This window comes from Ctenocephalides felis, unplaced genomic scaffold (assembly GCF_003426905.1).
Source record: "Ctenocephalides felis isolate EL2017-DRISC unplaced genomic scaffold, ASM342690v1 CF-g0.4_SCAFFOLD_01886, whole genome shotgun sequence".
Lineage (NCBI taxonomy): Eukaryota > Metazoa > Arthropoda > Insecta > Siphonaptera > Pulicidae > Ctenocephalides > Ctenocephalides felis.
Genome location: NW_020538040.1, coordinates 129667384 through 129675355, shown reverse-complemented (window position 1 = coordinate 129675355; position 7972 = coordinate 129667384).

Below are 7972 nucleotides of genomic sequence, written 5' to 3'. Positions count from 1 at the left end.
AAATATATTTAAATATTTCAATATTAAACTTAAAGTAAATAAACGATTTTGTTGTTTACGATTTCACATTTAGTTTGAAACGACTTTACATTTAGTTATTCGAACACAAAATCAAAAATTTCGCGAAATATAAATTGGACAAAATTTTATCAGATTTAGAAAATATGCAAGATTTTCTTTCAGTAGTTAAATTGTGAAATAATTGCAGAGTAAATCCAGAGCAAATCAGGATACAACTACTACAAAAGTACACAATGTCCGAATAAAATTCGTTAAAAAATTAAAGATATTATAATATTTATACATGATTATTACTGATAATGTAGTAAACGTGCTTTATTTTTTTTAACTCTTAAATTATTCAAAATTATTAAAAAACTTAAAAACAGAGTTTCTGCGAATTCGATTGAATGCTATATTATTGTACACATTTAATTAAAAATTCAAATACAAAATATCTTGCCTTCAAGTAGAATATTGCTTTTTGAGTTATAATAATATACAATTGGTATTAATTTTAGTTTTTCGTACTAGAAATGAATAGGATCGTAGTCCAAAAATAATTACTAATAAATATATAATTTTGTGTAAACAAAGACTAATTTTTATAGAGGGCCAAATATTTGTAGCATATCCGACAAAAGATGATATAGTTATTTATAAATGTGTGTACGTAAAAATTTATATAAAAATTTAACTAGTTAATTATTAAATTTATAGTTTTATAGCATTGGTATTAAAAATTTATCCATCTCAGTTTCTAGATAAAACAATCAATAATATATAGCACGTTGAATGAAATTATTTATATATAATATAATGTAAAATGCCTAAAGCATCATGTAGTATATTGATATAAATAAAATTCCAGTCATATTTTTCAGTGATAGTCAATTCTGGTACGAAATATTACATGATATATTTCGGATATGGAAGAAGATGTCTAACATTAATTTATTGAAAAATAGCCCAGTAGAAAAAGATGAGAAAAATGTTACATGATCATATAATGTTTAATAACATTCTTTGCAGGCATTATTTCATGGCAGCTTTTTAGCGTAAAAGGTGGCCCTGAAGTAAAAATAAAGAATTTATTAGAGTAGCTAGAGGCACAATGATCTTCCAATATTTATTTTATTTTATGGCCAAAATTACAAATAGAAAAGGATTTATTATCAACTGCTGATTGTTAACTAGTATTATAATTAAATCGTATAAAAATATTTATAATAAATTGATAGTATTCTTGTTATTTCAAGCAATGTGTGCAGAATGAGTAAAACGCATAAAAGACAGCAGCATCCAACAATTGCAGAAGAAGGCGGCACCTCATTTCCAACTGAATTAAATAAATGAAAATATATAAATATCATCTTCAGGTGATCAACTTGTATTGGTAGAAGTGAATTTTTTAATTCCTACAACCACAACTATTGATGGTCAACTATCATGATTATTATGAGAAAATCGACAAAATTCATGATGAAATCGTCAGAAGGGACAGATTGCCAAAAGTAAGGCCACAGTAAGTAAATACATTTCAATAAAAAACAGGTGATAATTTTTAAGGTTATATTATATGAAATTAATGATAAACAAGCATATAGTTTAACAATTTAATATTATTAATAAGTAAGTTTCCAAATTCATCAACACTTAATATTTGACCATTGAAATCACAAAATCGGAAGATAAAAGACTTTTACGGATATACATTGGAATTAAAAAAATTTACTTCATAGCTTTTACGATTTAAATATGTATATTTTTGATATATATATAATTCAGATATTATTATTAGGATATAATTTAGATCAGAAAGTGTAGTTTCATTTGATAATATATACGAAACACAATTTCATTTCACATTCAAATAATCGGCAAATTTCTAAAAGAAAATATATTTGAAGAAACAATTGTCACAATTAAATATTATATTAAATCTACAGTAACGGCTTTCAAATAGCCTCGTTCAAAAATATACATTTCTAAATTTTCATATTATACATTTTTTTAACTAGGACTTTAATCCTATTTTCAAATGTTAAAGCTTTGTTTTGTGCAAAACAGTTTTCAAATAATTTTATAAATTTATAAAAATAATTAAATAAAATACATACATGTTAAAACATTTAAAAATATTTTGAAAACAGCACAAATATATTCAAATTAGTTATTAATTCATATCTATTGTGTTCAAATTAGTATTAATTCATATCTATTGTATATACAATAAGAAACGTAATTTTAAAAAGTTTTAAACGTATCGAAAAACGTTATATCATTGAAATTTTCAAGTCAAATTTGAGAGAAAACATGAAAATTGATTTGCTTTTTGAATTTCAGGATGGATTAACAAAATAGAAATGCAAACCGAAGTTCAGAAAATATATAGAAAACGTTTTTATTTGTAAAATAATTGTCAATCAAAAATTAAATAGATAAATATTCAAACATGAACAATTTGTGCATGTATATGTAAATTTTCTCGATTTTACATAAAATTTAAAGTTGCTCAGGATTAACAAAGTATTAGAATCAAGTACCAGAGCATTGAATAATGTGATTTAAAAAAACACTCCAAAATCCTAAATGTTTCACACGAAATATATAATTCATTTATAAAAACAAGTTTAATAAGTAGAAAATTTCGACACTGTTGCACTAGAAAATTGCATTAGAATTAAAGTAGTTATAAAATCAAATATATTAATATAAAATCGTAAAACTACAGCATTTCTGTAGAGACTGTAGTATCAAAAAATAATAATTTATTGAAAAGATGTTTTGTTCGCAAAATGCATTATTACAACCGCAAGAAGTGCAAAAAGAGTAGAATTTTTTTATGTTCAGATTATTTCTATATGCAAGTAGTTGAAATTATTAAAAAACAAAAGTATTAATACTATTAAAAATGTATTTATAAAAAGTTCGAAATTAATTAGGTGCCTAGAATATCAAAAAGTAATACACAAACAAATAGATAAGTGCAAAACTCGATGAGAAATAATTTTAGAGATGAATAAAATAAATCGCTACTTATCCAATCTAGCAAAAAAACAACAATTGGTTGAGTATTTAAGTCAAAATTCATAAACGAACAATTAAATTCTTGGCAAAAATGAGCAGACATGGAAATGATATTTTAAAAAAACTGATACTAAACCAGAAAGTGCCACATTCTTAATATTTATTTAATCAAATTTAATTAATAAAAAACTCAAATAGGATTTTCATTTTCACAAAGTTCACAATATAAACATATTACTAAAGTAGATGAATTGAATATATGATCTAGTAAAATTTGGATTAAATATGAATATAATAAGTCATTAAATGCAGAAATTCAATAATATTTATAGTGCAGAGAGAATATATGCAGAATCTTTAAGATTCCATTTATGGATTAACAAAAATACCAACACAAGGCACAAAATTTAACAAAAATTATTAATATTTAATTATTTATCAAGAGCTAAAGCGACTTCATCTAATGATCATAGAAATTTGCAATAAAGTTTCTATAAATACAAATTGATTATATTTGAATAAAAATGTAATATAGACCTATTTCAAAAGACATATTAATCAATTGTTACTTGTTCATTATACATTCAACAAAAAAATGTTAAACTTAAGAGTTGATAAATTTGTCGAAATTGAAATTTACAATTTTAACCATAAATGGATTTATATGTATACATAAAACATTTGCTAAAAGCATTTGATTATAAAAAATAAGTTATATTGAGGAATAATATATTGTATAAATATCTTCAGAAGATAGTTTACAATATTAAAATGACTTTTTTAGAATAACTACGAATTAGTTAAGTAAAAAAATATTAGGTGAAGTATTAAAGTACTGAGGTACTATAAATTACAGTATAAATATAACATTGAAAATGATGAAATGCCGAAAAAATATTTTATGATCGGTATACAGGTGTCAAAATATTTGATAAACAAGTGTCCTAATACGATTTTTATATAAATTTAGAGGGCCTTGCAAATTATGTCGGATTTGCAATAATCATGTAGGTTATCACATAAGAATATGTATGATACATAATTATAAAATAATTAGATTATTAATTGAATTCGAGACTGTTGCACTTATAATTTTATAAGTATAGAGTAAAGTCGTAGCGTAAAAATTATAAGGCTTATGCAACCATTAATTATTTGATTTATGAATAAATACATTCAAATACTAATTACTATAAAGTATTTTGAATTTGAAAAAAAGTTTATATAGTAGAAAAGCATATGTTATTTTCATATAGATTGTTAATAAAACACAAATATTTGTATTGAATAAAAATTAGGTCTTATAAAACGAATTTATTACTTAATTAATTATCACAAAAGTATAACAAAAGATTTGAAATTCATTCTTCAATCTAAGGCTAAATTAAAATAATTAAAATAGTTAATAATTAAAAAGTAGATCATTATTGTCAAAGTATTCAAAATATGTACTAGATTCAATAATATTATTTAACATTGTTTCACATGGAATATATCATTTATTTAGAAAATGGAAGTATAATTAGTAAAAATATAAATAAAAATAGTTTGTTCTATTCAGTATATCTATTGATGATAAATTGCATCTTATCGAACAATATAAATTTGCATCATTTATCTTTTAGGTACTTCACAATTGCCAATATGTAAAAGCTATTGGCTAATTAGCAAATTACAAATTTTACACATGACATTCATAAAAATAGCAAAATTGTACAAATTTAAAATAATTAGATTTTATCCAAAGAAGTGTTGAACATTATGGACATCATCGTTGCCATGATGACCTAAATCACAATACAAGAGGTAGAAAGATGTACTATACTATATTATACTAACTTTAAACAAAAACGACTCTATTGGGAAAGAATTCAAGAAGTTGATTTGTTCGACGAAATTAGTGAGGATAATTTTGTGACTTCCGTCCAATTAGACGTGGTTTTAGATTAAACTAATAATTTAGCCAAGATAAATAAAAAACTGAATTGCATATGTTGTTGTAATAAATCAAGATTTGTTTTATAAGTAGAAATTGTGGACGCATCACATCTGCTTAAGATGTAAAGTCGATTTATTTTTGTTCATTAATATGTTCAAAAATTGAGAAAAATACTTATGAATCAATAATAATAAAATATAATATTGGATTAAAATAGTTACTTCTATATATATGAAAAGAATCATAAATTTAATTTATGGTTATTAGTTTCAGTAAATATATGCGAATAGTTATAATAATACAAATGATTCAAACTTTTTTTTTTCAAGAAACACTTTACTAGTAAGAAAATCTTCTCAAATAGCTTTAAAAACTTTCTATTATTTTATGTCACTTAACAATTAAATATATTTAAAGTAAACATACGATTTTGTTCTTTACGTTTTCAAATTTTGTTTGAAATGATTTTACATTTAGTTATTCATACACAATACAAAAATTAGGCAAAATATAAATTGTATAAAATATTATCAGATTTTAGTGAATGCAAGAAATTTTTACTTCTTAATTTGTGAAATAATTGCAGAGTAAATCAACAGCAAATCAGGATACAACTGCATACAAAAGTACACAATGTCCAATTAAAATTTGTTAAATAATTAATTTAAAGGTTCAGAATAAATCAGTAATTTATCTGCTGATCAGATAATCATATCTATATATATATAAAAAATTTACTCCCAGACAATAACTTAGAAGAAACTGAATTGAATTACAATATTTATAGCAATTATATTAATGATAATAAAAATGCATTATCTCGTACTGTAAAAGTCAAGTAAAAATACTGACAAAATATATAAGGGCTAAATATTTGAGGAAATTTGAATGAAGTGCATTAATGGCAGCCGGATCTAACAAATACAAAAATATATTCAAATATTGAGAATATATAAATATCAATTTTCAGGTGATCAGCTCAAATTAGTAGGAGTCAATTTTCTAATTTCCACCGCCATTGATACAAGTATTGGTGACCAACTTCGTCCAAAACAAAAATAATTAGGAAATTGACAGAGTAGTCAAAAGGGACAGACTGCCAAATTTAGTAAGTAATCGGTTTAAAATTAACAAAATTATATGTTGAAATATGTACGAAATATAGGTTTCATAGATGCGTTCTGAGTCGTCACAATATAAAATTAATTAAAATTATAGATAAACAAACAGTTAATTTAATACTATTAAATAAGTGTGCAAATTCATCAACACTTAATATTTGATCAAATTTAAATTTAGAGACACAAAATCAGAAAGTGAAAATTTTATTACAGATATGCATCGAAATTGAAAACTTTCATTTTATAGTTTTCGGGATGAAGTAATAATTTGTTAAAAATTATTTGTATTTTTAGTTATAGAAAATAGAGCAAATAAAATATAACTTATTATTATTATTCGATAATTTAAAATAAATGTTAGGAGCAAATGTTAATTCCTAATGTTTTATAAAAACGTTGATAAGTATATTTGTATACATTGATAAACAGCGACCCAAATATTCTCAAATAATTCAAGTGAAATTGAAATAATAATAATCACAAATCCTCTAAATACAATTTGCAAATATAACTGATAAAGTTCTATATACAGATTTTGGCATATATAAAAATTTGTTGAAAAATTTATATTTATAAGTTAGTTTATATTCACATATTGAAAATATTATAGAATTATTCATATATAAATAAAATTTTCAAGTCAAATTTGAGAAAATTCATAAAAATTGGTTTGCTTTTTGAATTGTAAGATGAATCAACAAAATACTAAAATAGAATTGCAAATCGAAGTTCAGAAAAAATATATAAAATGTTCTTATTCGTGAAATAAGAGTCCATCAAAAATTAAATAAACGAATATTCAGACAAACAATTTTTGCATGAATGTATATGTAAATTATATCGATTTTGCATAAGGTTAGATTAAAATCAAAAATACTTTATATCAGGTATTAGAAGTACCAGTACTAGAGCAATAAATATTGTGATTAAAAAAAAGAAATTCAACATTTTATATGTTTCACATAAAATATATTATTTATTTATAAATAGTAAGTATAATAAGTAAAAGTTTTTGATATAATTTTAGAAGTTTATAGTATTTTTTATTGGGTTATATGAGAAACAAAGAAGAAACCATGTGCATCCATGATATTTTATGTGACGTGAAGAAATAAAATGCAACAATTTTTATTGTTTATTCAATAAATGTGAACGTTCAAAAATTCAAGATAATTTCATTAGAATTAAAGTAGTTTGAAACAAATATATTGTACAATATTATTATTATAAAAATGTTAATATGGATATGTAAAAACAAATATATTATTGTAGAATCGTAAAACTACAGCATTGCTGTAGAAACTGTAGTATCAAAAATTAATAATTAAAAAGATTTTTGTCACAAAATGCATTATTTTAACCGCAAGTTTAAAAACAGTAACTCTATGCAAGTAGTTGAAAATATTAAACAACGAATGTTTATACAATTAAAAATATATTTATAAAATAGCTCAGAGTATACAACACCAAAAAAGTTTTTTTATTCGTTAAAAAATAGTTCGAAATATATTAGATACAGTTCAGAATGACAAAATTTAGTGAACAAATAGATAAATTCAAAACTCAATGAGAATTAATTTGAGAGATGATGAATAAAATAAATCGCTACATTTACAATATAGCAAAAAAGGACACTTTGTTGAATATTTAAGTCAAAATTCATAAAAAACAAACAAATTATATATATTGTCTTTAACATGTTTTTGGGTTTTCGTCGATTTCTGGCAAAAACGAACAGATTTTTATATTCATATAAATGTTAATATAAGTAAATAAGGAACTATAAAATTGTATAAAATTTTAGTAAAATCAGTTGACAACAATTTATAATGCAGAGATAATATCTATATTCAAGACATCATTTAGCGATTAGTTTTGAATG